A 23,759-nucleotide genomic window follows, 5' to 3' on the forward strand; every position below is an offset into this window, starting at 1 on the left:
TAGTTTTCTATTGCTTGCTTTTGTAGGCTAACACTGAAGCTCTTCCTTTAGCCTTTTTTTTTCATGCAATCTGAAAGACCTTGATATCTTTAAGACCTCTTTTCCTTTGTTTTGGGGGGACTTTATCTGAGTATAGTGGCATAAGTCTTGTTTTCAGAGAAATCAGGTAAGAAAAAAGGAAATAAACTTAGCAGTTAAATATAGATAAATAAAGACATCCAAAATCTTGGAGCCTCAGAGAGACAGCAGGGGATGGAAATGCATTTTTAGGGGTTATACTAGGTGTATTAAAGGGAATGCAAGTTGACTACTTCCAAATATTACTTTTCCACTTGACATCAAACATTCTATATTGGAAATTCAATAAGTAACATCAGTGTCCATATTCAGCATAATTGTCATGACTGAGGCTTTTACTCATTGTACTTGGAAGCTTCAGCATTTGCAAGTAGCTTTCATATAAAATAACTACATTCATTGTCTCTCCCTACTTCCATTTAAGCTCCAAAACACTCACTGATGGTGAGTACGCAGCTGAAATTTCTGTCAACTGAGGATTTACATTCTGGGCTTAGGCCAGCTTTGACTTGGAGGGGAGGTTCGTCTTATTCATGAGAATAAAGAAAATACTGAAGAATACCATGCAGTGGCGAGGCTGTCAAATGTGAACTGCTTTCTTTGTCTTGCTCTGTTCAAAGGTTCCTTCCACATCACTGACCTTTGCCATGTCTCAGAGGGTAGCACTGACGCTCAATTTGGTGTTGCAACCCTTTAATATTAATGTTTTTATACTTAAGGGTGAAGGGAGAGAAATCTGGCACTTCTGGCAAGGTAACTGTAAGCACAAACACGTTTATCCCTATTAGAATAAATCTCTTAAGTTCATTCTCAAGTGTTTTGTTTAATGAGCCCTAATCACTTTGCAAAAGCTTTCTGTGTATATTTGGGTGAGCCAAAAATAAATCTGTCTTCACTCTTAACTGTCCCCCAACAGATACTGCCTTTTCTTTAGTTTGCATTGAAGCTGTTGCTTTGAGAGCACTGTATTTCTCAATACTGACTCTCTGCTAGTTTTAGTATGTTTGTTTAATAACAGACCATAGAATTAGATGTCATCAGTTCAGCAAATTGTTCTGCATCTCATAAAATATCAGCCTCCTGTTTAAAGTATTTTATGCAAAACACTTTGTATGGCAGTAGTACTATTGTAACCCTGAATGCTGAAGAAATCAAAGGAAATGGAGGCAGTAAAATATATGCAACAAAACATCCCTATAAGTATATGCCCTTTGCTCAGATGCACACAAGCTGGTTGAGAACAGGCATTGTTCGTGTCAGAATTTGGCCTTGGTTTAAAGGTATGTCCCAGAGATGTCATATGCATGGTATAAAGATTTATAAGGATTTTCTTATATTGCATTTTAAATACTGAATGTGCAGAGGTCATATGTAAGCATGACAGAGATTAAACTTGAGAAAAATGTCTTGTACTTACCAGCTGAGTTACTGATGCAAGCCGTGTAGAGAAGATACTGTATCTGAGCTCTGGAACCTGAGGAACATCTTGGTTCCTCTGCAAAAAGGAGTATGCCTGTTAACTTCTGCTCTGAACTTGCCTGGTACCAGGGAAGCCTTTTTTTTTTTTTTTTTACCATGCCAGTATTTCAAAGTCACTTAATGTGAAAGGCAGGCAGATCTAAGAGGAGGAAGAAGCAAATGAAGTGATATAAAAAAATACAGGTGATGTGATTCAAAGGGCAGTTTAAGAGCACTTGCAGTAGGGTTTGAGATGGATATGAACTGAGCAGGACTGCTTGTATTAGTGCAACAGTCTTTTATCCTGACCTGACTTGATGAGATTTTCACCTGTGAGCATGGAGAAGAAAGAATATCATAAATACCATACAGATTTAAATTAAATTTGGTGGGAAGGGTCAAGTGATCCCTGCTGAGAAGGTGACCACGCTTGGGTCCTGAATGATGGGCAGAATGGGGGTATCTCAGCAATGACTAAGGAAAGTGGGCTTCTGGTCAGTCTCTGCTAATGATGCATCACTGGCATCAGCTTCTGCATCCTGATGGCTGCCTGGAAGAGCTATGCCAAGTCAAATCTGTGAGGAAGACTCCTACTGATTTCAGGGACCTCAAAGGTGTTTCTAAAATCTGTTTAGAAGCCTGTTGGTGCCATGGAAACACTTGTGTACTTGTAGCTACTGCAAAGGGGGATGAAGGACATCCAATTTTTCTTTCATTATTGCAATGCTGATTCAATCTGCAGACTGTGCTGTAAGATATTTAGTCCAGGCAACAGCTCCTGAAGCCCATGGTGGTTGCGTGCTAAGAGCTGGCCAAAACACACTTGGCACCTGGTCCTGTGTAGACATGGCTGCCCCATCTAACTGGTTTAGAAAGCACTTGTATTTGCATATCAAAAAATAATCATGGTTAATAGGAGTGACAGATACTTATTACTTCTCATTTCAAACACAGGACTAATTGTCTTCTGTCCCTAGTAAGCAATTTGAAGAAATGCTGGTGCAGGAAGAATTAGATAATGAAGCTCTTTTCATCTGACACTTACGTGTAATTTACTTCTAAATCAACTCCCCTGGGAGGTGGCACAAGCTGTGACAGTGCAAAGAATATTTTAATGGTTTTGGCAAGAAGTCAAAGCAGAAAAATTTCCATGTTTTGATTCTGGACCCCTAGTGGCTAATATTTCAAAACAGAGGTTCTTGGGGTGGTGTGTTAAATGCAACATGGGTAACTGTTATAAGAAAACCCATGGAGGAGATATAGGAAGAACTATATCAGTTGACTTATGCTCTTAACTCCAGAAGAAAACAACTTCAGCATATCAATGCATAATTTATTGCTTTGCTATACTCTTTATATGAACATGTGTTCTTATAGAATGCCATTATAGAGTCAGCAGTCTTTTGCATGGCTGCTTAGCCTAGGTCAGGATTTAAGGAGAGTGGAGCTAAACAGTATGGGATGAGTCAGTTTAGCTCTCTACAACTGGATTAAATATTTTCACCATATTAAGACATTTGAGTGTTGTCCAGATGAACTAGAGTAACAATTGTTACTTCCCAAGGTGAAACAATGCTTAGAAGAATAGTCTTGTCTTCAGACCTTCTTAAAAAATGCCCTTCAATTGAAGGGGCACACCCCCCTTGAAGGAGTGTGGAAGAGATGGGCCTGGTCCTAGTGAAGGCTTTGAAGAGAGAATGCATTCTCTGCATATGAAAGGCACTTGGGTGTTTTCTGTGCCCAAGGATATTTCGCCAAGGAATGGTTGGTCAGTTCTAGCCATTTAATTCCTGGTAGTAAAGCACAAGGAAGGGGAATTAATCTCTAAAATTGTACTATGCCGTCTCCCTTTGTTACAGAGCTCCATGTGGGCTCTTAAATCAGCCTAATTTCATTCAAGTCTTACTCTGCAGCTGCTGTTAAATTGAATCCCCGAAGAGAATATAAGTTTGGAGGCATAAGAGGGCAGAACAGAGAATGTTTCTTTAATTGTTATTATCCACCACTCGGAGTCACTAGTGTAGAGGAGTAATTAGGGAATTGTGGTATATTTCAGTAAAAGCACCATTTCCCTCCCTTCCCTCTCCTTTTCCGTGGAAACCATATTTCAGGGTTTGTCACATTTATAAGCCTGAGCAAGAATCTCATATGCAATAATCCCAACCTAATCATATCTTAACTAAGCCCTTTCTGCTGAGATTTATGGTGACTGAAAGAAGGCAATTGTAAATAACCATAATAGCAGGCACAGCGAGACATTGGGCCTGTACTTCGTGACTTTTTTAGTTTGCACCCCTTTTGCATCTGGCCGGGGAACAATTGATTCCTTCTTTGTTGCCACCCAGGAGGTGAAGTTCCCAGTGCACTGCAGTAAACAGAATTGCTTTGGGATCCCCAAAACATATGTGCTGCTTTTAACACGGCAGGGAACAGTGCCAGCATCACCCAGAAAGAACAGCCAGTACAAAAAAGCTGAAGGCTACAGATTAACAGGCCGTTCCCCAAAGGCAGAAACTGCAGAGGGAACCAAAGGGACTAAGATTCAGGCAGCCTGACAAATACAGTATATAATCATTTGGGCTCAAAGCATGGAGCTGATATAACCACTTTTTGATGTGGTATGATCACACGTGATGCAGAAGAAAAATACCTACATGAGTCTGTAGTTTCCAGCCAGTTTGACCTGGGTAATTATGTGAGAATTATACTGCACTGACCTCAGCCTAAACTATTTTAACTTGACCCTCTATTCTCTGTCCAATTACCTCTGAGATTCTGGCTGCAGGTTTACCAGCAGAGAAGAGGGAATGTCTTTGGGACAGAAAACCAAGGGGGAATGCAGCACATAAGGCAGTTTCAGTGACCAAGAGTTTCCCAGGGTGAGAAGAAGGAATATAGCTATAAATAGATTTTAATACGAATTCTGGCATTATGTAGTTCTACCTGTAAACTTCAGCATGTGGTTGTTGAGATGTCTATGGTGCACATTAGAAGGGAATATAGAACATCTGAGATCAGCATGTAAGCTGCAATCTTACATGGGATGATGACAGTTGCTCACCTGCCAGCAAGTATGTCAAACAATATGAAGGGAATGGTCAAGAGGACTGGGCTATGTCCACTTACAGGTATTGCCTAGCCATATTCCTGAACTTTGGCTATTTTTTGCTATTTCACAGAGCAAGGAAAGGAAAATAAACTACTTCTTTTTTTCTATCAAGTCTGAGAAATATCAGTTATGTTAATAAATAGAGCCCTTGCATAACCACTTAATTTGTAGAAAACGGCACATTTCAGAAGCAAACTGTAAAGATTTTATTGGCAAAACTTAATCAGCCTCAGTTTCCCTTACTGTTGTTTCCAGCAACAAGCAGATTAGGCAGAGCTACTCATACAAATGCCTTTTATCTTGCTAAGCATTGCTCTTTGCATTTGCCTCCTGGACCCATGCTGTTGAAAACTGAACTTTTTATCTTCTGGTTGGTAAGAATTACTGGTTTTCTGCTCTCAGGCTGCACAAGAACTATTTCCTTCAAGCTACCTTAGAAAGACTGAACTTCCATAGGATCAGTGTGTAGCACTGATAAAGCCACTATCTCTGGCTTCCCATCTGTTAACTGCTCCTCAGTCTGGATATCCAGCTCACTGTTTGAAATTCATTGGATAGACTTCTGTAGTGAGCAGACTTCAAATCGCTGCTGCTTTGCTTCTTGAATTTGCTACAAGAAATAAGGACAGCTCAAGAAATACAGATAGCCTTATGTTAAAGCATTTTTACAACTGAAGACCAATAAACATGTCCCACAGCATGAGGCTTGATTCTTCTTTGATTATATCAGTCTAATGTTAATGTAAAGCTGTTCATCTAAGTAAGGGTATATCAGATACAGCAAGTACTTTAAATAAAGTATATGTTAGTCTGGTACTTCCCTGAGGAGTCCTTTTCAGGTCTCTCTTGCAGGGAAGGATGGCAACAGCATCAGAAGTGAGAGCAGAACAAGAAGAAAAGTAAACATCCTTCAGTGAAACCCACTGTCCTTCCAGGATCAGTGACATCCCAGGGACTGTCAGACTTGCACATTCATAAGCCTAGAGCTGGACTGTGGGATATGGATGTTCATTAAAGCTTCTTGGTGTGTTTACTCACCCTGGGAGTCCAAACCAGCTTGAGGTTGCTCCAGTTTTATCTGTTGGAGGAGAGCTGGGAGTTCTGAGTCTGCAGGAAAGACTTCAGCTGCTGGACATGGACAGTCCCTGAGTGCTTCTTGGGGATGAGTTCAAAGCAGCTTGGATTCATCAGGACCTTAAATAGTGGGGAAAAGATCCTGTCAAAGCAGCGTTGAACCCCAGCATTGTTGGAGAGACGTTGCTTTGGGAAGTGTTTAGCTGCTGTGGTATTAGCGAAGTGTTGTCTGAAGTGCTGAAGTGGGAGAACCTTGTAAAGGTTATACCTTTTTTTTTTCCCAGCAGAGATGAAACAGCTTGTATGTATCAGGTGGGGTAATGCTCCAGGGGCCAAATGAGAAAGTGGCTTGAACAGAAAGAATAGCTGTTTTCAAAACCTGCAGGATTTCACTCTGAAACCCTGCTATGTTTTAGAGATGGTTCTGTTGCTGTTCATCCTTCCTTTGTAGCTTTTCAAAGATCTGGTAGGAAGTCAGTGGCAATTTTCCTGTTGATTCCAGTGGGGCTTTATCTCAACATTTTACTATCTCTTTTTCTGAAGCAGCTACACATAGATATTATCAAATACAACTGTTATTTAATGACATCCTCAGATCACCACATCTAGATTGCTCAAGATCTGAAGGACACCATGCATGAAGTACAAGGTTTCACCTGTTGCAGTCTCCACCAGCCTGGAAGATGCCATTTCCTTGCCACAATAATTGAATATTGACTGCGTGGTTTTGCCAGTTTTGGCCTGCTTTTATCTGCTGAAGGCAGCAACTTTAGTTATATCAATCATGAAACATGTAGATTAACAAAATGAGAGGATAAAACATGCACTGGCTTTAATGTTTGTCTGTCCAGACAGCATAGTTGGCTTCATGAAGATTCGTTTCCTGTGACATCTTTATAATTTCATGTATTTATCACAAAAGCAAAACTCTGCAATATTTTCATTGTATATCAGTGTCTCCTTTCACTTCTGCTCCTAAAAACATTAAATCAGCACCAGTTTTCTATAACTCTTACTTGTTTACTCTCTCTTCTCCCTAAATCAATAAGCTTTTGCAGCAAAGTCTTATTTCAGATAAGCAGGCAGTAGCTGCAAAGCTCTTGTATTCAGTGATGCTTAGGAGTTCTGATAAGGTGGTACATTTTTTTTTTGAGGGAGAGATGGTGAAATCCGGAAAACCCTGCGGTGATTTCTTTCTGTCAAGCAATATTTCAGATTCAAGATCTTATAGCAGAACCAAGAGGTTTTGCTGAATATTTGAAACACTAGGTACTTTTACGCAGAAAAGGATCTGTGCAAGTCCTCACTGATTAATTGCAAAAGACCTCATAATATTAGGCTGCATCCTTAATGGGATAAGAGAATACAACATTTCTGTATTTTAAACCTTTTTAATGGTGGTTGAATTCTTCAGTCTTTGATTCAATGAGTGTCTGTTATCTTAAAATAAATAAATAAATAAATAAAAAACCCTCATGGAAAAGGAGAGGAGAAGAGAAAAAAGGGTCAGGGGAAAAGGAGAAATGTCAGGATAGTGTAAGAAATGCCCTGGGGAGGTGGCAAACACTTCTGCAATTAGCAGTGTGAAAATGGCAGATTTGTTAGTGATCTCCATGCATTATTAAAAGCAGCAGAAAGAAGAGCTGCCCACTGTTCTCTCTCCTGATAGAGAAAGTTTCCTTATTTTTCCCTGTTTTTCTTCCCAGCTGGTCACTTTACTGCCACTCTGGCTTTGTTTCAAGCCTGGCTGGGAAAATTGTCCTGGGCACTGGCTCTGAGCATCAACATTTTTTTTCCTCCCCAGTCAACTGCTTGGCAGCCACATCCAAGATGTGATCACCTCTGTCCCAGCCCAGATAAGCTAATCCTTGCTTGCCTGGCAGGGCTAGAGCTTGGTGATGGAGCAGCTTCAGGCCCTGTGGGAGATGGTCATCCCACACCTTTTCTCTTTTCAGTGTATTACCTTAATCCTTAACAAGCTTGCCCTCAGCAAACTCATGCAGAGACAGGAGATGTGGGTGAGCAATAATCTTCCCTCCTGCTCTTGTTGCTGGCTTGGTCTGACCACATTATCTCCCTGCTACAGACAGGGCTATTAATATATACCTTCATCCTCCTTAGAAACAGAGCTGTCTCCATCGCTTCTTTCCCTGTGCCAGAGCTGTACCTGCTCTGAATACATTCTCAGCTCCCCTCTTCCCCTGGTGCCAGCCAAACCCCAGCCTCTCTGCACTTGCAAACTCCCAGCACTTTCTGCTACAAATCACTGCGCTCAGTTTTCAGTCCTCTGCACAAGGGATCCAGCATCATACCTGCTGCGCTCTACATTGCAGCTTCCCTTCAGTCTGGAGTGCTTTGAAGCACAGCTAATGAGAACTTAATAATGACACCATCTGGACACTAAACTACATCTTTTCACACAATTTGTACCACTGACGGTGCTGGTAAAAGGAAGTGATACACGCACAAATGTCATGAAACAAAATTGTTGTATTGCTGGAACTTGTTAGGCTGGTACAAAGAACATCCTACTTCACAGCTAACTGCTCTCACACCAGGTTTTGTACTGTTATGCTGGTAAATAAGCTACACAAAGCACAGACATTTTAAGCAGTAGGGAGTAACTGGCTAGGAAAGGCGTCGCTGAATTTCCAGAAGGCAATAGCAAGGAGCTGTCTCCAGGCTGTTTCAGTAATGAAGACTCTCAACAGCAGTCATCTGTAGAGAAAACTGCTTAAGCACAGTCCTTCCTCTGGAAAATACCACTTGGTGCAGCGTGAGGATCCTCTCCAGCCTCGCACTTCAGCTCCCCTGTGTAGTTTTGCAGGGCAGGTCCCAGATGTCCCTGGATGAATTGAAAGATGGTGTGAAATTCAGGTTTACCAAAAGATGGGGCTAGAGACCTCCTTCCCCTGGACAAACTGTCCAGCTGGCGCCCTTGGTGCCCTGGCCCCAGAGCAGCTCCAGAGTCCTGTTTACCAATGCATAGCGCTCGGAAGTGTTATAATTTTAAGCTGCCAGGCTTCAAGGAGCAATTCTGTTAACAGGCAACTGTAGAACCATCATATTTGTACTTTAGGGATTTAAGCCTTTTGAGGTTGGTGAGACAGGACAAGACACATTGGGCCCCCTGGATATATATGTTAAATTCTGATTCTTTCTTGCAAGGGTGGAAAGCATCCTTTGTGCATGCTTATTCAGTAGCAGCACAAACCAGAAACTAATTAGGTCAGTTCAGCTCAAAGAGGAGCTGTAATTTGTTAGCAGCTCAGCTGTTAAAGTGAAAAGTTGTTTATTATGATAGACAAAAACATGTTACTATGGAATCACCCTATACAATTAGACTTATATGGCTGCCAAACAATGTTTTTTTCATTAGTCCCACAAATGCCCAAATGCAGGTGTTTTCTCAGAGGTCCTTTGCAGCTCTTCTAAGTTGGGTTCAGAGATGTATGCGAGAACAGACTAGTGGCTCCTTGTCTTCCTGTATTCACAAGAACTCTTGCATACCATTGATTTTTTTGAGAGGAAAAAGTGTTGCTTGTCACAATCCAGCTCCTCCATCTTCAAAGCACTTTGGCAATCTTGAAAACCTAGCTGGATTTTTTTCTGAAGTTGGCTGGATTTGCCTTTTCTCTGCAGAGTATGATTTATCTGCCCAGAGTAGAGATGGATTGACAAAACCGCTGTGTGGAAGAGGGAAGCTTTCTTTATCATTGCTTTTGCAATATAGATTTTACAAATTGACAACAGGGCTTAATCTCTGAATAAGTGAAGTTAAGTTCCAAACAATTGCAGCTCCTCTTAGTTGACAGGCTTGTACTCAGATGTTGTAGAGGGAGGCTGCATTATAACAAACTACTTCTGTTGCTTGGATTTTCAGCGCTGTCTGGATGTGATAGTTCAAAATACTCTAATACATTGGTAAGTTGTTGCTCTGTATGTATCTGCTTGCCTTTAAGGGCTGCATAAGCCCTTGCAAGATCAGAGTTTAAGAATTAGGCCTCCAAGCTCCAGTTGTGATGGGAATTGTGTGCCTACTGTGTAAGCTGCTTTCAAAATCCTATCATCTTCACTATTCTCTATTAACCTGCTGGGACAAAACTGATCGTGAGATATATTTGCACTGAACTTCTTTCATGATGTATACATTTGTTGCATTCAAAGCAGTCAAGTCATCCTTAATACAGGCACTGTGTTCTTATTCAGCTAGGTGCAAATATCATCACTGTACTGTCACAGGCAAAGATGGAAAGAAAAGTTGGTGTCAGCCTTAATTCTGTATTTCCTGGAGGCTTAAATTGGTTTAAGATAGACCTTTCACACCAATGGGATGACTTTTGGATTTCTGCCTTTGGGGAGAAGAGGTCAACATGAGTTTTACAACAAGTAATTTATTTGAAAAAATGTTGTCAGGGTTCATAGACCAAGAACTGGAAATATTCTGCTGTTTGCAAAGTTCACATTCTTTCTGTGCTGTTTCTAAGCAAATCTATCAGAGCTCATCTTCCTAAAAATAAACCAGCAGATGCAGCCCAATATGTCTGAGCCCCTCTAAAATATACACTGAGTACACAGTATCTGAGACATGTTACTATGAAGAGCTGGGAAATCATACCCTATAAATGTTTGTAGGTATCTAAACATATAAAATCTGGCAGTCAGTGAACCTTCACATTGAGGGCTTGATTCAAGATGAGCCTCTATTGATGCTGATGGAGATTGAATCATAATTGTCTATATAAACAATGGGTGGATTGTTTGCAGAAGTGCTCACTGACTATGAAAAGATCTCACACAGTTTGGAAGGGTATTCACTCTTCCTTTTAATTCTTAGCTGGTAGGCTTTGTCATGTTCATTTGCAGATAACCGAGGAAAAGAACTTACATGCTATTAAGTTTCAGCAAAGACAACGTGAACAGTCTGTGACTGATCCCAGACAGCATTAAATGAGGGCTGGCCACTGCTCAGATAAACAGGTTAACAAACCACATGGCAAATGTGATCTGAACTACCCCAGAAAGGGGAATGGCAAAGAATTACATTCAGAGTATAGACAGTAAAAGTAGGAGCAATTTAAGGATGGAATGTGAGGCAGCCTGAGCAACCTCACTGCCTAAGGCAACCAGGAAAAAAGGTACTCCACAAAAGGAAGTTGTGCAGTCATGGGAAGAAGGGTGTTTCCACCTGGGCAGGGATGTGATGAGTTTCTACATGGACTCTGCAAGAGATGAACAAAAATAATAAAGGAGGATGAACATTTCTTAAAGGGGGAAAAATATGTTAAATACTTTAAGAGCATCTGTTGATAGCAACAGCACCACTTCTAGTCAAGATGTAACAAACTACAAGAATAAATGTGCATGTTTGCACCATGAAACAGGCTGAGATTTCCTAGGTACAGTGGAGAGATTTGCACAGCCACATGAATAAAAGCAATCCTGTTTAGGTTTCAAGCTCAATCTCTGATATTCAGATATATAAAATTATCTAAACACTATCTTGCAATTGACAGGTACCAGGCCAAGGTCAGTTAATCACAACAAAATGGAGGAGGAAGGGTAGGGTTATTCTGATATACATGGTTCAGAAATGAGCATGTTTGCCAGGGTTTCTGCTGGTTATTGCTTCTCCTATCTTGCAGTGTTAAAAGCAGCTCTGTGGGTGTCATGGTGTGGGAGGCAAGCATGAAGAGATGGAGCTTTTGCTTGGCTAGGCTGCCAGGCAGAGGGCCATCAGGAGGTTGAGTAAGAATTTGCTTTGCTTGTAGGGAGTGGAAGAATTACTGTGACCAACTGCATGGCCCTGGACTGCAATATAGACTTGAGCAGTATTAAAGAAGCTAAATTATCCTAAGAGGAGGACAGTGATCAACCAGTTTGGGCAGAGAATTTTAAAAAGGAAGAAAGGTCAGAGAAAGATGAAGAGCTCTGGAAGGATGCAAAAGCCCCAGGGAAAGAAAAAATCAGATACTGGAAATATGTATTTACCTAAAATTTGCATTTTTTAAATCTGACAATCATACAGTTAAGGTATAAAGACTCTGAAGTGATCACATAATCCATCTTCCTGTCTCAGAGGAGGATCGATTACTCCTCTGTTGCTTCTGGAAGATTTCTGTTAGCCTGTTGTTGAAGGCTGTTCAGCAATGAATCCCTCACAGCCTGCAGGAAGTCTTCTCCATGACTTAACTACTTATTGAAAGCTTTTCCTGATGCCTAACCTATAACATCCTATAAAGTAATCTGAGCCAGTTCTTGTCTTAGCTCGCACAAATGCAAGTAGACTTCCTGCCACTGCAGCTCTCTTCAATATTCAGTGTGCAACATTCTCTCAAACTTTTTTATGCATATTAGTTTTGTTAGAGATGAGATTTTCTATGCTTTAGGCTGCAATTCTTTGTCTCTGCACTTGATCCATTTCTTTTATCTTAAGTGTAACATCCATGCACAGATGACTCCAGCCATAAGTTTTCCAGGACTGAACAGTAATAGTTTGAGGTTCTCTCAGTCTTGTGGTTTGACTTGCTTGATGCTTGTCTTTCCTGCCATGGTGCAATGTTATCGTTTTCTTGTGGTGTGCTATTGCTCCCCTTTTTTTCTCTCAGCAGACAAGTTCTCTGATCTACTGTGCATATCAAACAATATGCTGTAGGAAGAAAAAAAATTTGTCACCCTGTGGTAAAGTTGAAGCATCTCATCTGGGTCTGCAGACACATTTTTTCCTGTAAAGTATAGAGGTGGTAAAAACTTAGCCCTCCTAGGAAGCATCCTGTGTAAGAGTGACAGAGTTAACACAGGCTGTCTGATCGAGTGGCAAACTCTGGATGTGCTGCCTGTGGCAGATAGTGTTCTCCTGCAAGCCTGTGTGCAGGGAAGGTGTATGAGGGTTCCATAAGATAAAGCCCCTCCAATTTCAAATGCCTCGTCAGCCTTTCCCCCGCCACAAGCAATCCCTCCTTAGGATGAAGCAGACCTTTCCCTCTTCTCTCCTGATTTCCAGTCCTTCTCCATGCTGTGTGTCCCAGAGCAGTCTCTCACCTTGAGCTGGGCACAGACCTGCTGCTGAATTGCAGCTGGAAAAATTGATCATTTCTGGGGACAGAAATCACTTCTGCCTTTACAAAAACATTTTGATTGTGACAATATCTTGTATAGAGTATCCCAGTAGGATTATCCCAGGGCATCTAACACTGTAAATATGGGTCTTGAGTGTATCAGTAATGGTGTTTGGGGAACAGGCCATCCATCCTCTTGTGCTGGTGACACAGTGCTAGTCATAAGCGTGGAATCAGCTTAGTCCCCTTCCCTCAAACTTTTACAGCATCACTTATAATATCTCTAGTGGCTAATTTAAATAAGTTCTGCAAGAAATACATAACTTTAAAGCTTAGAAATAGGCCTTCCACTGATTAGCTGAGTTTTGTGATGGAAGCTGTTATCCCAGCCGGATGCAATTAAAGCTGTCCCCATGAGTATGTGCTGCAGTGGGATGGGATGAGTATTCATGATTCATCTCACGCAGCTGCGGTCATTGGGAACTGGAGGCTGGGTGCAGAAGACCCCAGCTTCCTCTTTAGCCAATAGGGAGAAAAATCCTTCTATGGAGGCTTATCCATCCTGACTAATTTTAGGAAAGGTGGAGACAATTAGGCCAGACAACTTAGACAAACTGAGCTGGCTAAGGGGATAAGCAGCATTCCCCATTACTGCTGATGTAGAAGCCTTGTTTAATGATTAGTCTCCACATTGAATCATTTTCAAATTACCCAACTCACTATAAAATTCCTGAAGCGTCTGGAAGATATACACAGGAGCATGTGGCTACGCATGCTGCTTGCAGGGTACAAAGGATCAGAGGCCTGTACAGTCCCTCCCATATCCGCGTCTGCCTCATGGCAGAAGCTTCTGGGGACAAAGCCCCACACAGTGCATTATTTGGTGTCTGCTAGACAAAAGAAATAACATTTTGGTCTTGTACAGCGTTATTCTTCCTTCTCCCCTGCAGGTGCTTGCCTGTCTCTGGCCCAAAGCATGAAGGTCAAGAACTGCTGCTTTTTTTATCCTTGTCTGTGACTTGCTGCAGGTGCTAATCCAAGTCATATAAATGCCTAATCCTATTTTGAGTCTGACTTGTTAGCCCTGTAAAATGTAACAGTTCACAGGTGTTCGGAGGAATAGTTTAGCACATTAGCACACTTTTTTGGTGATTATTTTCATGGAGCTCTTTAAATAACCATTAAGTTTTGACAGCACCAAGCAGAGGCAGCAGCTATTTAAAAACAGAATGAGGAGAGGGAAAAAAGCAGTTAAGTTGTAAAAGTAAGCAGCAGGGCCCTGGACAATCCACCTCTCCTTTGTGATCAGGCTGTCTTTGGGGAAACCAGTGCTTGCTTGGCTGCTGCAGATCTAGGGCAGGTTTACTGTTGATTTCCATGTCATTTCTCTGCCCTGGTGATACTGCTGTTCTCCCTTCTGTGCAAATGTATGATAGGACTTCCTGACCCAAAACTGTGAGTTCAGGATAAATCTAAACCCACTCTTAATCTTAGCTTCTTTCCACAGCTTTCACATGTTAATGTACAGCTGGGCTGGATTTGGGCTGGACACTAGAGCTTGCTGGAGGCTGTGGCTGTGTCCAGCTGTGGCTGCCTCTGCAGCACCCACCAGGCTCTGGGACTGGTGAAGGATCAGGTGTAGCTACCATCCCATGTCACAGCCTCATTATGTGGCTAACACTTAGCACTGCCAGCTGCAGCATCATCCTGTTTTCCTTTCAACTTTTTCCATGTTTACAGCAAAGCTGGCCAAGGGATTTCTATCATGGCAAAGAAACATCTTTAATTTAAGGCCTGGCTGCTATATAGACATGCTTGTGTAACTGAGGAACCATGATGCACAAAAAAAAATCCCTTGCTTTTTATTTAAGGGCCTTGTCTGACCTAAATCCTCAGAGATCCACAAGGAGGGCATGTTCTGTTTATCTTGTCCTCCTGCCCTTCCCTTCTGCAGTAGTGCCCTGCATTTCAGGTGATGGCATCACTCTTTTCAGCCCTCTCCACCTGCAACACAAACATGAAATATGTAGTCTTGAGGCTGATTTGGTTAAGATTGCCTTCAAAAAGTAACGGGCTAAGTGTTGTTATGAATAACTGACAGTGCAAGCAGGTGCACATTGTAGGAGTTGCAAACATATAAGTGGACTTTGACCTATTAGCTGCCTCAAACATTTTTCACTTAAATGCTGGCAATTTATCCTGTGCTTTCTCCTGTCTTCTCTGAAATCAAGGTAAATGATGGCTGTGCCACTGACTCACGATGCATCTATGGAGGTAGGCAGAGCTGCCAGGCATCCCAGGTGCCCTGCTCCAGCTGCAGGGAGTTTCTGAGCAGTGCTGTGTGGGCTGATGGCACATATCTTTCACCATCTGAAAGGAACACAACAGTAATTGGATGGGACAGAAGTTAAGTGGTTGGGATATTTGCAAAAGACTCTTAATACTGCAATTCCGAGAAACAAAGATGCTTGCAAAGGTAAAAGGGCAAAACCAGCTCGTGCTGCAAAGCAAACAGTTAGGGTTAAATACCTGCCACCTGGACAGATGAGTGGAATGAGTGAGTAACAGGAAGGAAGTACTAAGGGTTAAGAAAGGAAAGGGGAAAGGGGGGGGGGGGGCCTTTATCTTGGTATTAAAGGTTTAACCCAGTAAATCTCCCTCTTTCTCTTATTTCTGGGATAAAAATAAGAGCACTTGGAAAGCTTAAGGGCTATATGTGAGAGGCCAGACATGAGTGTAAAGAAGCTCAGACACAACTGGGGACTTTAGAAATCCCTAAGCTGCTTTTTCTGTGGGTGGGGATGAGGAGAATCATCATTTGAAGAGAGAAAAAAAACACCTCATGATGTGACTGCATTTTTAGATGACTGCAGTTCTTAAAAGCAGCCTTACAGTGGGGTTCATTTGCTTAACTACAGCCAGATATGTCATTGGCAGGAACCAAACTTGAGGCAACACGTCTGCATTCATCATGCAGCTGCTTCCTGGGGTCACCAGAAGTATGTGGAGAAAATGCTCCTTTCTAGGCTAAAGTAGGTGTCCATAGGAACCTTCTGGAAGCGCCTACCTCTCTTCATAAACATTGTGTAGGATTTATCCCACTAGATATGAAGAAATACTACGTTTCAGATAGGGTACTCACATAACAGTATTCATTTTTACCTAAATTTATTTGTATGTCAGCTCTGCTGAAGTTTTGTTCTGCAAAACCCCTCTTGGAAAGGACAGCTTCCAGGTTTGAAGCGGATGGGGGCTTAAAAAAGATTATCAAACGTGAATCCCTTCAAACTGCAAGAAAATCCAGACAGCATGTCCCAGACTCCTAAATGGAATCATTGATAGCTTTATAATGGCTTAGCCCTGAATTTAAAATTCTTAAAAACTTGATGAGGGGTCACAAATAGTGTTCTTTGTTGCTATCCCAAGCAGATTCTGTAAAGAATCTGCTTTTCTATGAAACTTGCTCATTTTTTGTGAAGGTCAAATATGAGTAGAACAAGCAGTGTGGGGTCTACAAAACCTTGACAAGCCTTGTTTTCCTGTGCTGGTCACAGAGGGCTCCCATCCTCTGTGATGTGAGGTAGCAGCTAAAATGCAAAGACAACTGAAGATAAAGTGCAAAGCACCCTTGGCTTTGTAAAAATATTTTCCCTTCTCCTGAAGAATGGTCTTGGATTGGGATCTCTGCCTTCCTTCAGCAACTTTCCCACCAGACTTACCCAGCTGATGAGAGCAAGCAAAGGTGCTCGTGTGGCTGGTGCTGCATTCCCCACCTTGGAGCTGGGAAGTCATGCTCTGCTCTCTGCTTCTCGTACATAATTTTCAACAGAAATGATCCTGGAACCAGACCCTGCTCAGCAGGGCTCACTGATTTTGCATGAGGCAGGCTGGAATATTGCTTTGCAGCTGTATTAGATGCCCTTAACACTTTCCCTTTAAAGTGAGGAAATGGAGCTGCTGAAGGAACATGAGCAAGAGTGTATACCAGGGAGCTGTTCTCAGAGACAATTTTATGGCCAGAATCACATTTGAAGCAGGTTCCTGTTAAGACAGGAAATACTGTGCTTACAGCAAAAAAACAGGCCTGTTCCAAATGTACTTGGGGTTATTTGCATTTTATGCCAGCAATAAAACACAGCAGATTTACAGGAAATCTGCCAACCTGTTTATTGGGCTTAAAATCTGACTTCCCCCTGCTGCTTTGTAATAAGCAATAAATGAACAAACATTGTTCCCCAAGCTGCGCTCATTCCAGCTGATAATACCCAGGATGCTTCTCTGTAGGGAGAGGCTGAGTAAGAGGCTGCTTTTTGGTGCTTAGATCAGGCACATTTGCTGTTCCTGCAGTGTGGATTGGGCACGTCAAAGAAATATAGTAAGAGATGGGGATGGGGACAGTTGTTTCTTATCCAGATGGAAGGAGAAAATGGTTTGGGGTATTTGTGTAGACCAATCTGGCAGTTCGTTTCTTGGCAGTGTCATATCACGAAATGTGGGTCCGACAAGGTGGGTGAGTGTCCTATGGGGTTGGGCTGAGGCCACCAGGTATTCAGACAAGTTATTCAACAGGTAAACTTTTGGTCACTGTTGATGCAGTTGTGGGGGTACCTTTGCTCTGGGTGATTTCCAGAGCAGTGTGTTGGTGCCTGGGTTGGTTGGTTGTTTGGAAATGTGTGTAGTCACAGGTGCTTTGGCTGGAAACAGTGGATTGCAGAAGAAGTGGAGAACAATGAGTACTAAGGTAATTGAAACTAGGAAAGTTTGAGAAGATAGGGCTGCACATTGACCTTGAGCTCAGGCAGATTGTGGCTATTGCTCCCAGGTGTTATTTTCCTGATGAACACATGGCATACTGGTTAATCACATTGGGCAGAGTATTAGTTGGTACTAAGGACAGCTTCAGTGTCCTCCACCTGAGGAGGTTCTGTTGTGCTCAGAATGGCTGAGTTGATACCATGAGAGAGACAGGTCAGTCACAGCATCTGATGGGTTGGTTTGGTTCATAGCCTAGTAAAATGCTGGGGATCTGCAAAATGCTCTGAATCTGTGTGCTTAGGAAAGAAAACCTTCTCTTTTGGAACGTGTTTTATTTTTTTTAGATACAATGTAATGTTATGAGCAGTCCAAATCTAAATGTTTCTGAACTATTTTTGTTACTGCAATTAAGAGCAGCACTATGGGTCATTAGCATTAATAATTTTGTTACTCAACATTTAGTGTTGTAAACACAAAAAGAGCCTTCTTTTCAGCAAGAGGACTGATCTTGATCTTGAAAACAATTTTGAAAAGAGTGGGGAGACTAAGGGAGGACACAAAGTAGGATTTACTATCGAAATCTGTGCAGTACCATTTCCATATACAATGCTATTGTAAGGGTCTGTTAAATAGAAATTGGATCATAAAGTAATCATAAGAGGCCACATTGCAAAAGCATAACCTTGATCAAAAAAGACTCCTCGCACCAATATTTTTGTAAACAGAATCTGCTTAAAATTTAAATCTTAGTATACTCTATGCATATAAGTCTGCACCTGTGAGTAAATCCAGACAGACAGAACGACTACATTTAACAATATCTGCACATACCTGTATCTTACACTGCTTTGGGTCTTGATCATCTTTCTTCCAGCTTAGCTCTGTTCCTTATTGCTGTGCAACCATCGCACTGCCTGCCATCTAACGACTTGTGAACTGTAATCCAGTCCTCCATTTTCTCTCTGGTTAGTGAAACCAAATGGGGAATGACACCCTGGAGGCACTCGGTTTGGACACCTACCCTAATGAGATAAGTCATGCTCAACTTTATATTTCTGAAAGTGGGGAGAGGATATATGTGCTGTGATAGGGAGACCTTCCTTTTAATTATAGGCATTTTGGTGGTGCTTGAATGGTCACCACACAGACACATGAAATGGTGATTCCTCCTTCAAAGCAGAGAAGAAGGGAACCAAGAATCTGCTTCCAGCAGGTCAATGGCAGGACAGCCTCTGCCTCGCAGGTCCTGCTCCTTCTATCCATACCTGATGCAGCCCTATTTCTCTTCCCATCCTTTCACCTCTCCCTCACTTCCAGATAGGCTTTTATCTCTGCTAGTTTCAGGCCATCAGATCACCTCTGTTTCCGCTCTGAAAACAGGTGGACAAAAATGATTTTATCTCTGTGGAGCTAAATATCTTTGTGGTTCAGTGAGCTCCTTAAGAGAAACACAAGGAGAAGTGAAGTTCTAGCATCAGTGAGATTACTACGGCTTAGTGGCTTAAACCAGCAGCTGGTAACGGCAGCTGTGGAGCATAGCCTGGTTCAAAAGAAATTCTGTAGTCTGGTGTCCCCTCAAAGGAGAAGGATAGGACGTGACCTACGTTAACTAGATCTTAGTTTCAACCATTGACAAAGTTGGAGAAGAAATGAGAAATTGGATAAAGGGCTAAATATATAGGAAGGGACAGCACTGAAGTGGCAAGACCACCATTCAATCCATTAAGCAAGGAACAGAGAACACAAGGGTATTAGCAATACGAAGATACCAGGAAAAGAGCATATAACTAGGGGAAAAAAAAAAAAGGAATTTTGAGATAAGGAACCTAACAAATAACAGGAAAAAAAAAAGTTAAAACATTTAATACACTTTTATAGATATTACTAAACTGTCACTAAAAATCTAACTGGTAAATAGTGTGTTTCAGTGTTTGGTACAAAGGTAGAAATGCAAAGTAAAGGCAGTGTGCATAGCATGTGCTCCTTATAACACTTCAGTGGGATCTGAAGTAAGAAAAGTAGTAGTTCTACAGTGCATCATGCTGCACAGTTAGTGTTTCACCAGCCTGTGATACATCCTGGTGGATTTTTGAGGTAAAGTCCCTGTTTATCCTCAACACTATCCAATAAAGTGGTTCCTTACCGGCACAGGTAGTCTAATTATGCTGCCTTTGAAGCGGCAATGCAAAGCAAAAGTAGGGGATGACGTTCTCAGCAGCACTTATAAAACCACTGTGCATAATTTTAATGATTTGCCTGCACAGGTGAAATGTTCACTTCTTCTATTAGCATTCATGGGGAGTGGATGCTTTGGGTTTCTAGACACCAGTCAGAAACAAAACAGTTATTGTTTAGGCCAGATACTGGGGATCTCAGGGAAAGCAGAGCATATAAGTTTTTTCCTAGTAGTAGCTGAGTATGGGAAATAGTCTTTCATGGAAGCTGTTTGTGGGGGCTAGGAATTAATGTTAAATTAACTTTTATCACTAATGTACTCTAGACTTTCTTCTCATCCTGATGAAGTTTGAAATAAACCAGGAGGGCAATTTTTGAGGTTAGAGAGCACATATTTATTCCAAAAATCTGCAGAGAAGGCTACTTTTATGTCAAGTCTGGATGCTAGATATTCTGAGATGTCAGCTTAAATGCCTTTATCATGAAATGAGAACACAGTAAACAATTTCAACTTAAACAACATATGCACAGGTGTGTCCTGTCTCTTCAGTATGGCCATCCAGCAACAAGGAGCAAATCTTATTGCAGCTTTGCTCCCAAACCATCCCTTAGCCTCACTAGGAGTTACTCCTGCAGGGTCTGAGAAAAGGCAAAAAGTTTGCTCACTTCAGTCTCTAAAGATGATAAACAGGGCTCCTGCTGTCCTTCCCTTTTCCTTTTTAGAGATTTACTTTGATAGCATATTGGGCAATCATCGTTAGAGGCCTGTGCTTCCCCTGCAATGAGCCATTCCTCAAGCCAGTAAATCAACCTGCAGGTAGCTTCTGTCACCAAAGGTAGGTGACAAAGATATGCACATGATAAAACTTCAGGTTATGAAAGCAAGATGGGAACTAAATTAGCCTGAAAATCTGTCAGGCACAAGGCACAAATATATAAGTTTATATCCCAGTAACTAAAATTTCCTGATAAAAGCTGCATGCTGTTTAGGTCAGAATGAGTGCAAGCAATGAGGTTCATTTGCGCATACTGAATAAAAGGGAGCTCAGACTTTCCCTGCAGTCTGAGTCAGGGGAACAAGTAATTGAACTAAAAATAGTTCAATAAGTCTGCAAAAGGTAGTCTGCAGTTGCTATGCAGCTGAATGGCAAGTATAAGTGAATGGGACATTTTAATAGCAGCTGCTCTTATGTCCTGCAAGAACTACTGAAAATGAATGCAATATTAGTGTAAGTATCACAGCTTGGTGTCCCATCTTTCTACATCCTAGTGCTGAGCATCACATAAAAGCACAGATAAATCAGTGTAAATACCAGCAAAACGATTGCTTTCATGAAATTTCTAATGTGTTGTTAGGACAGGATGTTCTGTGCTTATTCTAGCAAGAAGGGACATCAATGTGGTATGGCCTCAGGAACATGAAACAGTACACAAAGAGGGAGAAAATGAATTGGAGTAGATGCTGTACTTGCATCAGACGGAGAAAGAATTAAGAAATGTGTAGAGATGAGCCTGAGAGATAGGTGAGTCCAGATAGATTGGAGTCAGATACTAAATGAGCAACAAAATTAATTCTCCAGCAATAAAGAGGATAAATAAAGATGGATTGAAGAAGGGTGAGTGACAAATGAAAGTGGGAAATGAACCCTGAAAACAAAACAAAGATTGAGTCAGAATGTGGGTGTATATGCAGGTATCTGTTTGCAAGTACAAATATAGAACAGGAAGATGTTGATCAAATAAAAAGGAAAGATTTAAAATCTGCAAAACATTCTGAAGCTGGAAGGATAAAAAAATGATTGGAATAAGAATGTAAGTGGAGAAAACTAAATTAAAGGATAACTGAGGGGGGGATAGCAAATGAAAGATTAAAGCAATTTTATCATTTATGAACTCCAATGATAAGAAAAAGCTCTAAAATCTGAATACCTGGAGGAATGGGGCAACACGTGGAAGATGTTTTATCTTAAGGAGGCGCAGATGGGCTGTAAAACCTTTGTTTCTCCTGATGTAACAGCACCTATGTGATTCGTGTGGGATACGTCTCTCAGGGCTCTTCCAAGCAGCTCTGGGGTGTCCTCTTTGTCCTTTCTTCCCCTTGTTACCTGTTGACAAGCTTAGCCACTGGCCTGCTAAGCTACTGCAACAGTGTGACTAGAGAGCTAACCCTCACTTGGCAAACAGATCAGACTCCTGTGTGCCCTTCAGATCGCTTGCAAGGCTATAGCAAGCCATAAAGATCATATACATCCATGGCCCAGTGAGTGGTTGGGGTAAATTGAGGAAGACAGCCCAGTCCTTCAGGGATGGTCTTCTAACTGCTGCCTCTGTGGTCAGGTGGCACAGCGCATCACAGTGAGCTGCTCAGCCTCTCTGGTCCCTCTGTAGACTAGTTGTGTGTAATGCAGCCTGAAAAGGGGCTGTGCCGCACTGGGATCTGTGCAAGAAATAGAGTAAGCAACTGTATGGATGTCTCTGCTTTCCTGAGCATGTTATCTTCAGGTTGGATGACCCGTCAGGAACTGCTCAGTACCAGCTTGGCCTAATTCATCTGTTTAGGCTGTTGATATGAGTTAGAGATTGGATCTGGTACATGACTCAACTCTTCAGGAACTGACAGGCACAGCAGTTCCCTAACTCCCTGAATTATTTTCAGATGCCTTAGCAGTGTTTAAGCACAATACAAATTGTGACACAGGAGATCTCTTTGCAAAACATTGAACTCAACCTCCTCCTAGTCTGTTATACATCATGTCTCCACAGAATACCCTTTGAGACAGCATAAATCATCCCAGGAAGCTTAGTCATGTGCCCATCTCTGGTTCAGGAGAGCAGCCTGAACACCTAAATGAACACAACCTTATTGTCGTCATCTCAGTGCTTTTCACTGTGCCAGGTCTCTCTAAGCAGAACTGGAGGTGATCCGTGTCTAAGAGAAGGGTATGTACATCTGAGCAGAAAAGGAGGATGCTGTTCAGCAAAATGCTCACCTGTTCCCCCTTCTGTGCTGCATCTCACCACCACCTTGCTTTTGGCAGCACAGCCTTATGTTGGGCTAAGCTGTAAGGCAGGTCACTGAACTGATCTAGGAAAAACATAACCCGCCAAGAAAAAGAAGAAATTGCACTTCCTTGGATCATTTTCAGCAATGTGGTCCCCTAAGAAGCAACTTCTTGATAGGGTCAGGCATGCAGGAGAGAAGCTCTGAGGCCTGCTTGTTCCCAAATTGAGCCTCCCGCATGACTGCACTTGGAGCAACCACTGCTTAGTGTGCAGTAATCCCATCTGCAGGACCTTTCTGTCACTGTGTTGTTAATTAAATGACCTTCTGAAGCTCCACAGGATGTGAAAGGATGACTCATCCCTAGTCTCACTAATTTCAGTTCAGACCGATCCAGATAATAACTGCCCCAGTTCCCATAGCACTGGAAAATCAGTGTCACCTCACATTCTTTCACCTTTTTCCCTGGGTTTGCTCATGAAGCTAAGGTCCTGTCAAAGCAGGGTCATTAAGTCTCCCATGGCATGGCTCACAATGATGGAGATGTCCCAGTCAGCCTGCATTCTGCATTGTTACAGTCTACCTGTAATTTCAATGGTTTATGGAATTCGTCTTTATTTCTATTCACAAAATGCCCTGAAAGAAAATCTATATCCTGCCTTCCATCCAGCAGATACTGAATTTCAATGGAGAATGAAGTGATTCATGTCATCTCTACTGAGTATAAAACACTGGGGATCTGTCTGACACAATATAATCAAACTGTGGACCATCAGTAAGATGTCCAGAGGGATTTCTTAAACATTAGACATCCTTTGGCACTTCTATTCCTCAGGTATCTCTGATCATCCTAGCAAGCAGTCTTGCAGCATTAAGCACATAAACAACTTAGAAATTGGATGTCTGTTTTTCTGTGGATACAAATCACTAGTTTTGTTCGTTTCTAGCATTTTCTGATACTTATTGCTGTTGTGGGGTTTGCTGAAGGAGCATCCAGAGAAAAAAGGAGAGCCCAGCCCTATGCACTAAGCAATACTGTAGTTTAAATACA

The 23,759-nt window shown here is 41.8% G+C and overlaps 2 long non-coding RNA genes across 2 annotated transcripts in view; one reads left to right on the top strand and one right to left on the bottom strand.

The window, feature by feature from the left end:
* The window catches only part of LOC310881402, a 133,844-nt gene that overhangs the window by 17,928 nt on the left and 92,157 nt on the right, over positions 1-23,759 (top strand). The gene's annotated exons all lie outside the window — the stretch shown is intronic.
* On the bottom strand, positions 14,350-16,968 carry LOC310881159. The gene is made up of 3 exons (XR_014572146.1): positions 16,497-16,968; positions 15,037-15,147; positions 14,350-14,781 (listed from the first exon to the last, which is right to left on the bottom strand). It is a non-coding gene; the product is annotated as an uncharacterized lncRNA (long non-coding RNA).

The sequence above is a fragment of the Anser anser genome (genome assembly GCF_964211835.1).
Source record: "Anser anser genome assembly, chromosome: 14".
Lineage (NCBI taxonomy): Eukaryota > Metazoa > Chordata > Aves > Anseriformes > Anatidae > Anser > Anser anser.